The following is an 18178-nucleotide window of genomic DNA, read 5'->3' as shown; positions in this document are numbered from 1 at the left end:
TGTGAAATTGCTTTATCCAACATTTTGCCCGTTGCATGAGGCTTGGTGCTCACGGAATCAGTAGGCTATTAAGCAAACACTCAAACAGGCAACAAAAGCAAGATCTATCTTACTTCTGTAGATATATAGGGATGATTTATAAAGCCTGGCACATCTAAGTTAGACTATTGATTATAGACCTAATTAAGTTGGGTTTGCCACCCTCCTACATTTTCTGAGACAATTAGTCTAAGGCAAGGGATGTGTCCTCATCTCAGCTGCTGTTGCCTCTGCTGCATTGTTCTACATCTCAATATGCTGGTTATCGTTGCTATTATGCACATAGCGACATAGGGAAAGGCACCAATTCTACGGCGAACTGAAGATCATGTTTCAGAACTGAAGACAGTGACCGTATCCAACGCAGGAGAAAACGCATTTGTTACAAAATAATATTAGTGTTGCGCCATTATTTTGACATAATATAACCACATACAATTTCAGTATCACGTGTCTTAGAGTGATGTGATGGACTGTCCCATCCCCGTGGCCTCCGCTACGGATTAGTCCACTGAGACGGGCGCGAAACTGACAGGTTGTGTCTTGTGCACCATGAAAGAATGAAATTGTGACTGCTCGACTAAAGAAATCTCGGGTGACCATCAACCTAATGACAGAACAATCATCCAGACTAAATGGAGTCAGCCCTCGTTGACATTTTGATCTTTGATACCTCCCTCTCAGGTGACCTGTCAGAGCAGAGCTCCGGCCGAGACACGCCCGTCAGTGGCTCATCCCGCCAGGACCAGATTGAATCAGGGGCAGGGAAGAAGAAGAAGAAGAAGACCAAAGGGAAGAAGAAGAAGAAAGAAGAAAAGCAAAGAAAAAGTGAAGGAAAACTGCGAATTCTGAGGACCAGGAGAAGGCCAAGAAGAAAGGATTCGGCCTCTTAAGGTAGGGAACCATTCACAATTTTACAGATGCTCTTATCCAGATTAACTTACAGTAGTGAGTGCATACATTACGTTTTTGTACTGGTCCCCTGTGGGAATCAGACCCACAACCCTAGCGTTGCAAGCTTCGTGATCTTCCAACTGAGCCACACGGGACCAATGTTTCATCCTCTTTACGTTTCATAATATGTATCTCTGAATTCTAGTTCCATTCTTGCCTCTTTTATCACTCCCCTTTCCCAACTGTTCAGGTCGTTCAGCCAAGGCTTATTACAGTATCACTCACCCAACGTTTTCTCGCCGTTTTCCCCATTTTAATAAGCACCTAACACATCTCTCAATTTATTTCACTAGACAGGGCATACCAACCCTGTTCCTGAATAGCTACCCTGTAGGTTTTCACTGTAAACTCAGTTGTAACTAACCTAGTTCAGGTTATCAACTAGCTAATTATTAGAATCAGGTGTGCTAAATGAGGGTTGGAGAGAGAACCTACAGGAAGGTAGCTCTCTCGGAATAGGGTTGGAGAGAGAACCTACAGGAAGGTAGCTCTCCCGGAATAGGGTTGGAGAGAGAACCTACAGGAAGGTAGCTCTCCAGGAATAGGGTTGGAGAGAGAACCTACAGGAAGGTAGCTCTCCAGGAATAGGGTTGGAGAGAGAACCTACAGGAAGGTAGCTCTCCAGGAACAGGGTTGGAGAGAGAACCTACAGGAAGGTAGCTCTCCAGGAATAGGGTTGGAGAGAGAACCTACAGGAAGGTAGCTCTCCAGGAATAGGGTTGGAGAGAGAACCTACAGGAAGGTAACTCTCCAGGAATAGGGTTGGAGAGCCCTGCACTAGTTCTAAGCTAAGAATTGTCTTGCTGAGATTTTGTGTAATGTGATACTGTATAGCAAAAAGACGGTTATCAATCTGGTCTTGTTATTACACCATAGAAGTTCAAACATTTGTGATTCGATTGCGATCATAGATGGACTTATATAGAGCCTCAATGTCTATCGATTTTAGGCCCTCCGATGAGAATCCAATCGTCCAGCATGTCAGTGGTAATGGTGGGGAGATGTACGCTGTTAACATCTGACTTGGTACCAGGATGGACACACACACCCACACACAACCTTTTACTTGGTTGGTTTCTGGGAGGGTTGCAGGCGGGAGATGGAGAGGTCACAGGACAGGGCTGTTGGTATTGGACCTCTTATCACACACGTACACAGATATGCATGCACACAGATGCTCACAGTGCACACACAACAAATGACAGGAAAGGACCGTTGACATCAAATTGGTAGTTACGATCTTGCCTCATTGCTGGAACTCCCCAACGGACTTGAGAGAGGCGAAGGTCGAGAGTCATGCATCTTTAACGACTTCTTAACACACTGCTCACTTCACCCTGAAGCCAGCCACACCAATGTGTCACCGCTCAACTGAAAACCGAAGTCAACTTGCAGGCGACGGACCGCCATAAGGAGATGCTAGAGCACGATGAGACAAGGGAATCCCACCCTGCCAAACCCTCCACTAACCCGGACGACGCTGGGCCAATTGTGCGTCGTCCCATGGGGCTCCCGGTCTGTAGTGGCGCCTCAGCACTGCGATGCGGTGCTTTAGTCTGCTGCACCACTCGGGAGGCCCTACACACACACAGACTTGCAAGTGTACACACACACACACACCCATGCTCACACACTTACACACTAACCACACTCACACGTACTCTCACTTACACCACACACACACACACACACACTCCATCACAAACTCTCTTGCTCCCCAGCTTGTTCTGATACAGTGAGGGGGAACCTCAATGGAGAAGGTTAGAGACATAGCCTTGTGCTCTCTCTGACTACTCAATGGGTTGAAGGCTTTAGCCAGGACATTCTTGAACCATTTGATTGAATCAAAATTCCAAGACACATTTACATCGGAATTCAACTTCCAGCCAAGTGTAGTCTTAAACGCAGAGTGCAGTTGGAGCAGAAGTGGAGGGCAAGACACTTAAACGCTCCCAGAGTTTCCACCAAACACAGGCTCGGTTCACTCTGGCCTGATGATTGAATGTGAACTATGACTTAATTAGCTGGAATACGGTGTAGCTCCATCTCCATCCCAAATGGATTCCCAATTCTCTAAAAAGGGCACTACTTTTGACCAGGACCCATAGGGCTATGGTCAAAAGGAGTGCACTATATAGGGAACCGGGTGCCATTTGGGAAATATCCAATCTAATTGTAGATCACAAATGTTTTACTCTGATGGCTGTATTTCAAACTGGAAAATTAAAAACATATGATTCTAATTCCCCTCTGATCGAAAGTGTGTGCAACACTGTAGCGGGACAAATGTATTTTGAGAAGCGGAATTATTTTCACGGCCGTTATGGTTTTTATGCATGTGTACCGTATTATTTTTGGACTGCCAGATCCTTTGTTTGCGTAGGCAGGAATTCCACCATCCGTTTTGTTAGTTGGACTCACCGCTCAACAAGGCTATTCTGAAATCAAAACACTGACCGTGCCGATATTAACTGGATTGTTGTCTTTGTTGCCCTCTGTCTTTTTCTCGTTATTTTGCTCTTTCTATCTTATCGTACTTAGTTTCTTTATTTCTCTCTTTCCCTCTTTTTTTTGTTGTCCCCTTTCCCTTTATTTTATTCTCTCTCCCATTCTTGAGAGGACAACAGAATGATCTCTATGCATTCACAAAATCTAGTAGATACTTCCATCTCAGATTCTTCTTCCAAACAGCTTCTACCCCCAAGCCATAAGACTCCTGAACAGCTAATCAAAATGGCTACCCAGACTATTTGCATTTCCCCCCCCCCCCACCTCTTCTACGCTGCTGCTACTCTGTTATTATCTATGCATAGTCACTTTAATAACTCTACCTACATGTACATATTACCTCAATTACCTCGACTAAACGGTGCCCCCTGTATATAGGCCCGCTATTGTTATTTACTTTTGCTCTTGAATTATTTGTTGTTGTGATAGGCATGTGTATAGGGGGCAAGGAAGTCAGGCGCAGGATAATTTATCTTTATCTTGAGTAGTTTAATGATTTAAAAAACAACTCCAAAACCATGAAAAAATACACAAAACAAAGTGGGTACGAGGACCCGACGCGCACCAATACACACAACACGAAAATAATAACAAACCATCTCTGACAAAGACATGAGGGGAAACAGAGGGTTAAATACATAACAGGTAAAGAATGGGATTGGAACCAGGTGTGTAGGAAGACGAGACAAAACCAATGGAAAATGAAAAATGGATCAATGATAGCTAGAAGACCGGTGCCGTCGACCGCCAAGCACCGCCCGAACAAGGAGAGGCATCAACTTCGGTAGAAGTCGTGACCGTTGTTCTTATCTCTTACTCCTTTTTTTGGGGGGTGGGGGGGTGTATTTTCTTAAAAATGCATTGTTGGTTAAGGGCTTGTAAGTAAACATTTCTCTGTTAGGTCTACTACACCTGTTGTATTTGGCGCATGTGACAAATAAAATGAGATTTTTATCTCAACTGCACTCCCCTTGCCATCCACACACTCCTACACACTTCACATTCCTATCCCCCCCAACCATAAAGACGGTCTTTGATGCGAGATGACTGGTTGTCCCTTCAGTACCTACAACAGTAGAGATTGAAGTGTCCTTGCCGAGCGAACCGCCTGAGGGAGTTTCGGCATTGACAGGCCTTTTGATGATCAGCCACGTTACTCGTCCGCCACGTGAGACTCCCCCACCGTGTGCACACATATACAGTACACTCTCTCATAGGCTCTTATGAAAGACGTGTACGGTATGTTCAGTACAGAGACTGGTGTGGCAGCTTTTTCAAAGTGCTGGCGAAGCCTAAAATTGACGTTATATCCTCATTGGGTATGTGTGCAAGATGTCTACATTTACTGCACGATGAGGTGTCTCAATGGTCCAGTCAACACGAGCCTGGCTGTTTTGAGGTCCTCTTCCTGACTGTGGCCGACTGACCGTGCCAGAATACCCAACCCATAATTGTATTGTTAATAGTTGGCTGATTGGGTATGCGGAAACAGGTAGTTTTATAGTATGTGACATTTAGAACATTTTGTGCGCTTTAAATGCCAAGATGTCGTACCGATTTCAGCTTTTCATCTTGTACAAATTCGCTGCATGCTATTAAGGAAAAGATATTGTCTTTTCAGACCCACGTCTGTTTGACAGCAGCTGATAATGAGCTGATAATCAGATAAGGGCAATTCCACAGTAACAAAGATTTTTCACTTTAAAATGTATGTCAAACAAAAACCGATCGTTGCAAAGTTAAACAAACCTTTTACAACTCTACTTATAACAATTTCTCCCCCATGAAAGAAAAATGACCTTAAGAACAGTGCAGATGCAACGTTTGGTAACAGAAGGACAGTTTGTGCCTTTTGTGCCGTCATTCTGTTGCCAAACTTTGCACTGATCTTCAAGTAAATGTGTTTTTGTAATACTTTCAGTGAACATTGATAAAAGTCGTTCTCGTGCATGGAGTTGTACGGTTAAACTACGCAATCATCGGTTTTAGTTTGGCTTACATTTTACCATGTTACCAAGGAAATGCCCATAAGAAGACTCATTGTGCCAAAAGGAATGAATGGCGCCAACCTTACAATTGCACATCAGTGAATGCATTCTCAGTATGGGTGAGCCAAGTATGTTTGCTGCTTACTGCATTTTTATTTTTTTTACTAAATAGTATGTAGTATAATAAGTACACAATATTTTGTTTTAGTAAGTAGTAGTGAAGACAAATTCCGGACACGGCCTGTGTGTCTGTATGCATTCGTCTGTGTGGCTGTTTGTAGGTTGTATTTACTCTTCTGCCTGATCACAGCTCCAATACCAGGCACTTTCCTGTGGCCTGTATGTGTGCGTATCCTTGTACATTTGTGCGCCCGGTCTTTCTATCCCACACTGCTTCCCTCTCTCTCTCCGTCACCCTCCCCACCTCTTCTGCCCGTCACTCCGGCTCAGAATGGCTGTCACTGAGGCCCTCGGTGTGACAGACAGACAGGACACGGCCGTCCCCGCTACTACTGCCAAATTGGGGACATGAAAGCCAGCATGCTGATCCGCTGTTTACAAATCCCCTTCCGCTTGCTTCGATCCTCTTCCTTCTCTTTCTCTCTTCCCGGGGACGGATGTAATCCGACAGGGAACCAAGCCAATTAGCAGGGCCAGTTCCGGACCTACATTCTCTCATTTCCATCAGAAAGCCCAGTATGTGGTTATGTTATCCTAAAGGATGGGCGCCATAGACGGACCACACCCTCCTCAGACCCTACTGTAAATCCCCCATAGATGGCCTGCATCCCGATTTGCCACCCTTCTCCCGAAGTGTACACTTGCACTTCCATCAAGGATTTAGCTAATGCTTACACCAATCCAATACTTTTAAATCCATGACGGGGAGTGTGCAAGTGCACACTTTTGGGGTGAATTGAGACTTAGGCGTAGTTCTTGTAAGTGGACTAGAGTGATGCTGGAGCTGTAAGACGTGTTTAGATGTGTTTACGTGTCGGGGACATTAAGCTGTGACGAGCTGAAGCTGGGATGTTTTTCTGAACCGTAATGTTGTTAGCTAAGTTTGTCATGGTTTGTCACGTCATGGTTTAGCGTTTTGACGCTTTGACGCCTCTTTGTCCTCACAGGAGGGGATTTGTTGACCTTAGGTTTTCACCTCGAAAACATGTCGGAGTGTCTTGGAGAATGTTTGTCTGTGTTTTTTTGTGTCTGTTTGCAGGTTGCGTTCACTCCCAAGTTTGTCTCACCACTCATCCTGTGGGTAAATGACTTACTTAACAACTATAATCTTTGAATAGTCAGGGCAGTAGTTTTCATTTCATTTCGTTTTTTTTTTATTTATTTTTTTCAGTTTTCTGGAATGTTGATTTAAAAACCTGTCCAATGTCCATCAGCAACCACCACCAAATTGCCTCCTCCCTGAAAATGTTTGTCGTTCTGAGGCACGGTGCATCCTATATCCTATATTTCTGGCATGGCGCAATTCTAATTTATATCTTTCCTATGGACGTCAACAGCGGCTCACGCTATCGAGGTACGCAGCCCGAGAAAAACAAATTATATATATTTTTTTTCCTCTATGTTGGACTGCTTCCTGAAATGATTTGGTAATTTACTTGTTGCCGCGGTGACCTGTCAATCAAGCATTAGAGGGATTTTGGAAGAAGAAAAAACGGCCAAAGAAAGGGAAATCCCCATGCATATATATCAGCTACTAAACCGTCAACATGACGGGCAGGCTTCTTCTTTCCTGTATAGCATAGCTCCCTTAGTACAACACCATTGATCTATGTCAAGAGGTTTGGACCGCTTGGTGTAATGGCTTGGGCTTTGGCCTGACAAACAAAGGGCAGGCGGGTTCAAGTCCTTGTATTGCTAATCCCGCATTCAGTGCAATATATTGGCATGTACGATGATGGATAACAAGACAACCTCTAAGTTGTAAATTGCTTCAGGATACGTATATCAAATCAAATGTATTCATGTAGCCCTTCGTACATCAGCTGATATCTCAAAGTGCTATACAGAAACCCAGCCTAAAACCCCAAACAGCAAGCAATGCAGGTGTAGGAGCACGGTGGCTAGGAAAAACTTCCTAGAAAGGCCAAAACCTAGGAAGAAACCTAGAGAGGAACCAGGCTATGAGGGGTGGCCAGTCCTCTTCTGGCTGTGCCGGGTGGAGATGATAACAGAACATGGCCAAGATGTTCAAATGTTCATAAATGACCAGCATGGTCAAATAATAATAATCACAGTAGTTGTCGATGGTGCAGCAAGTTAGCACCTCAGGAGTAAATGTCAGTTGGCTTTTCATAGCTGATCATTAAGAGTATCTCTACCACTCCCCCTGTCTCTAGAGAGTTGAAAACAGCATGTCTGTGACAGGTAGCACGTCTGATGAACAGGTCAGGATTCCATAGCCGCAGGCAGAACAGTTGAAACTGGAGCAGCAGCACGGCCAGGAGGACTGGGGACAGCAAGGAGTCCTCATGCCAGGTAGTCCTAAGGCATTGTCCTAGGGCTCAGGTCCCCCGAGAGTGAGAAAGAAAGAGAGCATTAGAGAGAGCATACTTAAATTAACACAGGACACCAGATAAGACTGGAGAAGTACTCCAGATATAACAAACTGACCCTTACCACCCTGAGACCGAGTATAGCCCACAAAGATCTCCGATCTCCGCCACGGCACAACCCAAGGGGGGGTGCCAACCCAGACAGGAAGATCACATCAGTGACTCAACCCACTCAAGTGACGTACCCCTCCTAGGGACGGCATGAAAGAGCACCAGTAAGCCAGTGACTCAGCCCCTGTAATAGGGTTAGAGGCAGATAATCCCAGTGGAAAGAGGGGAACCGGCCAGGCAGAGACAGCAAGGGCAGTTCGTTGCTCCAGTGCCTTTCCGTTCACCTTCCCACTCCTGGGCCAGACTACACTCGATCATATGACCCACTGAAGAGATGAGTCTTCAGTAAAGACTTATATATGGACGTCTGGATATTCCAGACATATGTATATGGCTAGACGAAAACACCAGTCAACCTCAGACGATGGATGCTCATCATCGTCCAATGAAAGCAGCTCATTGAGCCATCGGCGAGTTGTCTCCTGGTCATCTGATCTCCAGCACTTCAGGTCCTTCACGTTGCAGTCGAGACTGACTGATCTACGAATCTCCTTGCATCATAAATAACTACTCAAAATGATTTGTAGATCAGTCACAATTCAGCCATGACGCATCGCGGTTTTGATGCTCGTGATTATGGCCTCTGTCTTCATGGAGGCTGATCCACCAATGAAAGAAGCTCATTAAGACCTCTTCAACCAATATAAGAAGCCCATTGAGCTATCAGCACATTGTCTCCTGGTCATCTGATCCACAGCACTTCAGGTCCTTCACTCTATCTTCATCCAGCAACATGGAGGCTCATCGACCAATGAAAAAGCCCATTGAGCCATTAGTTAGTTGTCTCCTTCTACTGGTCATCTGATCTCATTGCTTTGTGTCATTCACTCTGTCTTTATCCAGAAACAAAATACGCCGGGAAGCGATTACACCTCTTCCCATTGCCGCCGTCCCGTCGTCAAGCTCAATGTGATCGATAGGTATCTGCCGGCTGTGTGTGTGTGTGTGTGTGTGACGTACCGTCCCTCACAGGAAAATATTAAGTGGCTCTTATGAGGTCTAAGGAGAAGGGCAGGAGTGGTCACAGCACATTAACCTCTAACCGTGCCCTTTTCATGGGGTAGGAATGCAGTCTGTAGGGGGGAGTTGGGGATATGGAGGGTCACACTTCTTTCTTATTCTCTCGTTTTCTTCCTTGGACTGTTTTGAAATCAAAGTGCAGTGCAATTATTGACTGGCCAATGGTACATTCTCTCTTTCCCCCCTCTGTCTTTCATTACAACTGCTTGTTAGGATCTTTGTCATTGTTCTGGTGTGTCTGAATCCTCGACACCTTTAGTAACCTGGATGGAGTAGTTCTACTGGGACCTTTGATCAGTCACTCTCTCACCCTACGGTATCTCTTCATCACGGTTTCTGTGTGCTGTCCTGGACTCGCGGCTGGAATAGTGACTGGCTCAAACAGTGCTTGGAGAAACACACACACACACACACACACACACACACACACACACACACACACACACACACACACACACAGATGAGCACATACACACCTACACAGATCAGCACATACACACACACACACACACACAGATGAGCACATACACACACACAAACGCATGCGCACACACATGCTCACTCACTCACACACACAAACACAAATAATCACTCACTTGCGCGCGCACACACACACACGCCAAAGATCACTCTCTCCCTCCCAAATGAGTGTGAAAATAAGACGTGTAACTGACTTGTTAAATATTCATTTGTTTTTGACAGAAATGGGGGGGAATTGGAGACAAGACAAATTGCCTGGAGCTAGCGCTTTGTGCATGAATCGTTAAAATATGCCAGAAGTCAGAAACGCAAACAATTAAAATAAAGCCCATATTTCACGTGCCGCCCTTGGGTGACAGATGCATCTCTCACTCTGTGGCTGTCAGAGAGGGAGTGCCCCCCTCCCTCTCTCCTCTCATTCCTCTCTCGGCTAAGCAGTCTGATTGACGCAGCGTTACACCCGGGACTGGCCAGACACTGTTTAAAGATGCACACTCACACGCACCTTTCACTTTTCTCACACAGACACGCCATACACCTTTCACTTTTCTCACACAGACACGCCATACACCTTTCACTTTTCTCACACAGACACGCCATACACCTTTCACTTTTCTCACACAGACACGCCATACACCTTTCACTTTTATCACACAGACACACCATACACCTTTCACTTTTCTCACACAGACACGCCATACACCTTTCACTTTTCTCACACAGACACGCCATACACCTTTCACTTTTCTCACACAGACACGCCATACACCTTTCACTTTTCTCACACAGACACGCCATATACCTTTCACTTTTCTCACACAGACACGCCATACACCTTTCACTTTTCTCACACAGACACGCCATACACCTTTCACTTTTCTCACACACACGCCATACACCTTTCACTTTTCTCACACAGACACGCCATACACCTTTCACTTTTCTCACACAGACATGCCATACACCTTTCACTTTTCTCACACAGACACGCCATACACCTTTCACTTTTCTCACACAGACACGCCATACACCTTTCACTTTTCTCACACAGACACGCCATACACCTTTCACTTTTCTCACACAGACACGCCATACACCTTTCACTTTTCTCACACAGACACACTCGTCCCTCGTTAATGAAGACACTCCTGATAACATATTTTTCTCTCCATCTTGTCGCTTACCCACTTTTACTCTCTCGGTCTCTCTCTCTCTCAACTCTCTCTGCTTTACAACCCTACTTTCTCCTCGGTTCTTCTTCCATTCCCCATTCTGCCTCTCGATATTGGTAATCATATTTTGTGTTGCGTTCATTTCTTAGACTGTATATCTTGATTTGGTCTGTGCGTGCTGCTGGATTTCCAGGCAACTGGGACGTCAATGCCACTGGATGTGTGCGGGTGCACGCATATTGCATCCCATCGAGGAACCGTTAAATCAATAACACCGTACATTTTGGGCCTACAGCTGAACTAAACGGTATTTCACTCAAAGCTCGCTTCAACACCGTCTTTATTAGCGATGATCCGAGTTGGCTCGACGGCAGTGGCGGTTCTAACGGCAATAGATTCATCTGGGAGGGTGGTTTTGATCCATTTGGTCGTGTAACTCGTAATACGAAGTGTTAATGGGAGGTGATTCAGCCCAAATTGCCGCCGCCTGCTGCAGTATGCATATGGAGAGGAATAAGATAAATAGATTTAATTATGCCCCGTGGGAATAACGAGAGACAAGAGACTGTTTTAATTATTGAAGAGGGGCGTAGCTTTCTGCTGCCAGGAAGGAACTGGGATTAGCTTATCATGCTGTCAATCAAGGGAAGAGGAAGGTAGAGAGGGATATAGTGGGGAAGAGTGTGGAGGGTGGCAGAGTTCTGTGTGCGTGTCTGTGTTTCTGAATGAAAGGACACAAATGAGAGTCATGACCCCCTGATTTTTTTAGATGGACCGTTTCATTCTTTCTCAACATACTTGTAAACTTCTAGCTTCTTAACTGTCCTCTGCGTGATGTACACTACTGCACTATTCCAGTGTTCTGTACCAGAAGACACCAAAGAGCCCTTGTTACATCACACCTCTTTATCTACAGTTGAAGTCGGAGGTTTACATACACTTAGGTTGGAGTCATTAAAACCTGTTTCTTTTCAACCACTCCACAAATTTCTTGTTAATAAACTATAGTTTTGTCAAGTCAGTTAGGACATCTACTTTATGCATGACACAAGTCATTTTTCCAACAATTGTTTACAGACAGATTATTTCACTTAAAATTCACTGTATCACAATTCCGGTGCGTCAGAAGTTTACATGCACTAAGTTGACTGTGCCTTTAAACAGCTTGGAAAATTCCAGAAAATGATGTCATGGCTTTAGAAACTTCTGATAGGCTAATTGACATAATTTGAGTCAATTTGAGGTGTAACTGTGGATGTATTTCAAGGCCTACATTCAAACTCAGTGCCTCTTTGCTTGGAATCATCGGAAAATCAAAAGAAATCAGCCAAGACTTCAGAAAAAATTATGAACCAGACCTCCGCAAGTCTGGTTCATCCTTGGGATCAATTTCCAAACGCATGAAGGTACCACGTTCTGGCACGTTCTTGGTACAATCTGTACAAACAATAGTACGCAAGTATAAACACCATGGGACCATGCAGCCGCCATACCGCTTAGGAAGGAGACCCGTTCTGTCTCCTAAAGATGAACGTACTTTGCTGCGAAAAGTGCAAATCAATCCCAGAACAACAGCAAAGGACCTTGTGAAGATGCTGGAGGAAACGGGTACAAAAGTATCTATATCCACAGTAAAATGAATCCTATATCGACATGACCTGAAAGCCCTCTCAGCAAGGAAGAAGCCACTGCTCCAAACCGCCATAAATAAGCCAGACTATGGTTTGCAACTGCACATGGGGGCAAAGATTGTACTTTTTGGAGAAATGTCCTCTGGTCTGATGAAACAAAAATAGAACTGTTTGGCCATAATGACCATCGTTATGTTTGGAGGTAAAAGGGGGAGGCTTGCAAGCCGAAGAACACCATCCCAACCGTGAAGCACGGGGGTGGCAGCATCATGTTGTGGGGGTGCTTTGATTCAGGAGGGACTGCACTTCACAAAATAGATGGTTCTTCCAAATGGACAATGACCCCAAGCATACTTCCAAAGTTGTGGCAAAATGGCTTAAGGACAACAAAGTCAAGGTATTGGAGTGGCCATCACAAAGCCCTGACCTCAATTCTATAGAAAATTAGTGGGCAGAACTGAAAAGCGTGTGCAAGCAAGGAGTCCTACCAACCTGACTCAGTTACACCAGCTCTGTCAGGAGGAATGGGCCAAAATTCACCCCACTTATTGTGGGAAGCTTGTGGAAGGCTACCCAAAACGTTTGACCCAAGTTTAACAATTTAAAGGCAATGCTACCAAATACTGATTGAGTGTATGTTAACTTCTGACCCACTGGGAATGTGATGAAATAAATAAAAGCTTAAATAAATCATTCTCTCTACTGTTATTCTGACATTTCACATTCTTGAAATAAAGTGGTGATCCTAACTGACATGGAATTTTTACTAGGATTAAATGTCAGGAATTGTGAAAAACTGAGTTTTTTTAAATGTATTTGGCTAAGGTGTATGTAAACTTCCGACTTCAACTGTGGTTGTTAATTGAACTTATCCCTACTTGTCTCTCTGGCTTCCAAAACTTCCAACTCCACCGAGGTACCGGTAGAAAATACACACAGCAATCTAATTACCGTGATAACATTTATAGGCTGTGAGATTAAGTGTTCTCTCTCTATCTCTCTCGCCGCCTCTGGAAGCCTCACTGTTCTCTCTATATATTCCTAAGCTCCAACCGTACCCTACTTTCATGGGAGCTTTAGCTTATCCCTCCCTCTCTCATTCTCGTTTTTTCTCTCGTTCATTCTCCATGTGCGCTTTCTCGTTGTCGTTCTCGCTCTTTCTCTCCCAGCTTGTTATTTTGGTACTCTAAGGCAGATGCCTATTTAGCTGGCATTATGGGTGATCAACTCCTCGTGCTGTGGAATATGTGTGTGTGTGTGTGTGTGTGTGTATGTATGTGGTGCTTCAGCTGGCCTAAGAGGTCAGTCCTACCCATCTGGAAAAATGTCAGAGGTTTTGTGTGCGTGGAACTGGAAGTGTGCGGGTTCCCGCAGTGTGCACGTATTGCATATGTAACACCAGACGCACCATCTCAGCTATTAGCCTCATTCATTTCCATCATAAAAGACAGACGCCATCAATGAACTCCCCTGACAGACCGACAGACAGACTGTAAACTGTCTCCTGACACATCACTCTTGCCGACTGAACGCCTGCTTGGACTGAATGCCTGTTTAGCTACTTGATAGTGCTCACCGGTAACCAGTGTCCCACTGGCTCCGTCCACCAGCTCTGAAGGAAGCCTGTTTATTCACCACTCCCTGCTCTCTGCTTGTTGTCACACTGTAAAAAAATAAAAGCAGCTTAATTTCCTGAGCTGCCAACCACAGAGATGATAATGGAGGAAATGAGTCTAGCACACATAGGTAAAAGTGTAGCTAGCACACATACTGGTTAATAGGCCACAGTATGTTTCTTCTCTTACTCTCTCTATTTCCCTCCCTCACTCTCTCTGCCTCATCTCTGTTTCTCCCTCTTTTTACCCTTCTTCCCTCCCTCCCTCCCTCCCTCCCTCCCTCCCTCCCTAGGGAGCCAATTCCACAGGTCGCAGGGCAGTTACATCACCCAGGCTGTCTGTGATCTCACTGTGTTTTGAACCTCATTAGAAAGAAGACACAATCCTTTTCTTTTACTCCCTCCCCCCCCTTCTCTCACCCACTTCCTCCGAATGTCATGTAATGAGCATGGGGAAGCTTCTGGAAGAGGTGATTAAAGATGATGAGTAAAGGCGCCTTCCAAAAAAGCATATTTTCACTGGAACTCAACCGGACAGTCTTTTGTCTTGTCATACTTGGACATTTTGGGGATATTGGTTGTAGTTTTTTCATTTCCTCTCAGGGGCAGTGTCACCGTTGTAAACCCAGGAGACATTCTGGTGACTCTGGCACACCGGCAAAGGCAGACTAATGATGACAGTGCTATGCTAATAATGGTTCCGTTTGGCCCCTTGTGACAGTAGGACCACATTAAACCGTGACACCAATGACCCAGTAACCCAGAGCATCCATATTACACCATTGTTTGAAAGTAATGCAGCCAGTGCTATGATGTAGGTGTAGTGTGTTTTAAATTAGATCTCCCACTCTTTGTGTGGCTGTGGGTGGCTCCCAATGAGCTTTCCCACACAGGGTGGCGACCATCTTCCTGTGTTGTTTTCTCTAGCGTGTGGGACTGTCAGGTATCTCAGCATCAAATGGGAACAGGAAATGTATGTATTTCTGAATAAACATGATTTGATATAAGGACAAATTTGCACAGCTAGATAGAATCCAGCTCCGAAGAGTCTTGCTCGATACATTTTTGTTGTTGTCTTAAAACAAATCTGACTTCAAATCTGACCACCAATTCAGATCTCCACAACCTGATTGTCTTGGGAAAAGAAATGGTGAGGAGAGAGGGAGAGATTTATGGAAATGAAGGAGCGAAAAGTTATGATGGAGGGGAAATGGGTTTGAACCTTCCCCATGGCAGGTACATACTGAGTGTCAGTGGTGTAAAATACTTAAGTAAAAATACTGAAAGCTATGATCCCTCATTCATCCACTTCAATCAGTCTAGATGAAGGGGAGGAGCCAGGTTACACATGAAGGGGAGGAGCCAGGTTACAGATGAAGAGGAGGAGCCAGGTTACAAATGAAGGGGAGGAGCCAGGTTACAAATGAAGGGGAGGAGCCAGGTTACAGATGAAGGGGAGGAGACCGGTTAGAGATGAAGGGGAGGAGACCGGTTACAGATGAAGGGGAGGAGACCGGTTACAGATGAAGGGGAGGAGACCGGTTACAGATGAAGGGGAGGAGACCGGTTACAGATGAAGGGGAGGAGACCGGTTACAGATGAAGGGGAGGAGACCGGTTACAGATGAAGGGGAGGAGACCGGTTACAGATGAAGGGGAGGAGACCGGTTACAGATGAAGGGGAGGAGACAGGTTACAGATGAAGGGGAGGAGACAGGTTACAGATGAAGGGGAGGAGACCGGTTAAAGAAGGATTTTTAAGCTTTGATACATGGATTGTGTATGTGTGCCATTCAGAGGGTGAATCGGCAAGTCAAAATATTTAAGTGTCTTTGAACAGGGTATGGTAGTAGGTGCCAGGCACACCGGTTTGATGCTGCTAGGTAGGCTTGGGCAGTATACTGTATACCAGGGTACTTGGGAAAAGACACGGGATGGTTTTTCAATACCTTTAAAATATGTGTACATTATGAAGCTTACCGTTGTTCCCCAGAACAGTTGAGCCAGTCACGTGGTTTGTATGCAATTCCCTACTAAATGTTTGCCATCAGATATCTTGTGGCTTTCTGCCATCAGTTTTTCTCCCATTTGCGCCATGTACCCATGCTGCTCTTCCTTCAGAAAATAATGCATCACAGCTGTTCATTTGCACAATTTATCTTGTTAACTTTCACTTGTAAATGTCTGCACCCCCCCGAAAATGACTTTCAGTAGCTACTAGCTATGCTTGTATAACTTTATGATCTGGATTTGCAATTACTTAGTTCATTTTCTCTCATTAGCATTTAGCTACCAGCGTCTATGTGATTTTGACTATTCGTTTTTCACATTTTGTTAGCATTCTGGTAACAAAAGCCCAGCGGGCTTTTCTTGTGTTTTTAGTGCCCCATTGTGTGCTATGCCAGAAATAATGTAAAACCCAGAATTAGAGGAGTGTGTGATGATATGAAAATCTGCATGCCGCCCAAGCCTAATGCTGGGTTTTTCACGCTCAACAGTTTCCCGTGTGTATCAAGAATGGTCCACCAGCCAAAGGCCGTCTAGCCAACTCAACACAACTGTGGGGAGCATTGGAGTCAACATGGTCAAGCTTCCCTTTCGGATGCTTTCGACACCTTGTAGAGTTCATTCCCAGACGAGACTTTTCTGAAGGAAAAGGGGAGGGGGTCTCAATATTAGAAAGGTGTTCCTAATGTTTAATATCGATTTGTGTCTCTGTCTCACTCACTCACTCACTCACTCACACACACAAGAAGAGAGAGGTGGTCTAATTTATGGACACATAAGGATCAGGCCATCTGTGGATCTCCATCACACACACAATGCTGTGTGAAAGAGCGGGACGAGCCACCCAGCTCACTTCTCTCATTGAGGGCCAGACTGCCAGTGTCTGTGAAATAGATACTACTGCCAGCACCATGCTAAGAATGGGCAATAACATCGGCCATTCATATTACAATTCTTCTAACAGTGATTCAATGTCTGCAGGTTGTACGGGAAGCAATGCTAGGCTAGTTGGCCTTGAAGAAATGTTTGAATGCCAAGGGAGCTTTTTTATTCCTAGAGCTGTTTTTATAGTCTGGAGATGTCATCTGGAGTAGGCTGATGGAGACTGCACTCTCATATTCAAAGGTATTAAGTGTCACTTAAAGTTGACTAGCATTAGCTTGCTTTCCAGAGTCTGTATTTATCCAGCATCTCAGAGTAATTTGCTGATCTAGAATCAGGTCCTCCCTGTCCATAATGTAAAGGCAAAAGTGATCCTACCCCCGAGATGCTTGAAAAATATGGCCTAGGACTAACCCATGCACCTGGGTCAGCTGCAAAGTGACAAGCTTAAAATGCGATTGTATTCTGTGATAATTCCCCTCCAATCTGGCAACCCAGCAGCAGTGCAGTGATCATCGGCTGATTTGAGTGTGTCCTCTGTCCTCTGTCTGGGTTGCCATTCACACCATGTCCCCCTCAGGGCTGTAATGAGAAGAGCCAGTGACAAGAATTAAGACAAGCCCCTGTCCCTAATGAGCTAAACACAGACATCAGATTGGACTCAGCAGGGAGCTGACAGGCACACGCACACACCAAACACCACGGTCCCGTTCAGTATGGATATGTGAATTAATCCAGGGATGTGTATGTCTTTCTGTCTGTGAAGGCCATTGGGGGAATAATCAGTAGCTCAGAGAACCATGTTTTGGTTGAGTGTCCCTTAAAAAGCTGGAGAGTGACATGTGATTCAACTCCATGCCTGGAGGGCAAAAACACTTTAGGGCCCGTAATCACAAAGTGTGCTGTCTAGGATAATTTTTGCATTTTTTTTATCTGTTTCTAGATCAGCACTTCTACTGATGTTTTGTGAATACAGGCCCTGGTTTTGAATCTTCTAATCAGGGACTGGTCCAGACCTGGCATACCAGGCAAATAGACTTTGGCCAATTACTGACATGAATCAATCAATCAATAAACTATACTGAACAAAAATATAAACACAGCATGTAAAGTGTTGGTCCCATGTGTCATGAGCTGAAGTAAAATATATCAGAGATGTTCCATACACACAAAGCTTATTTCTCTCAAATGTTGTGCAC

At 44.9% G+C, this 18178-nt stretch overlaps 1 pseudogene across 1 annotated transcript in view; it reads left to right on the top strand.

The window, feature by feature from the left end:
• The window catches only part of LOC110495963 (partitioning defective 3 homolog B-like), a 194584-nt pseudogene that overhangs the window by 161153 nt on the left and 15253 nt on the right, over positions 1–18178 (top strand). Inside the window, exon 19 of the transcript XR_016488178.1 lies at positions 724–933. The product of XR_016488178.1 is annotated as a partitioning defective 3 homolog B-like (transcript). The remainder of the gene's footprint in view (positions 1–723; positions 934–18178) is intronic.

The sequence above is a fragment of the Oncorhynchus mykiss genome, chromosome 18, assembly GCF_057628025.1.
Source record: "Oncorhynchus mykiss isolate SJ-2025 chromosome 18, ASM5762802v1, whole genome shotgun sequence".
In the NCBI taxonomy this organism is placed as follows: domain Eukaryota; kingdom Metazoa; phylum Chordata; class Actinopteri; order Salmoniformes; family Salmonidae; genus Oncorhynchus; species Oncorhynchus mykiss.
The sequence above is the reverse complement of the archived record's forward strand: the minus strand, read 5'-3'. Positions and strand labels throughout refer to the sequence as shown.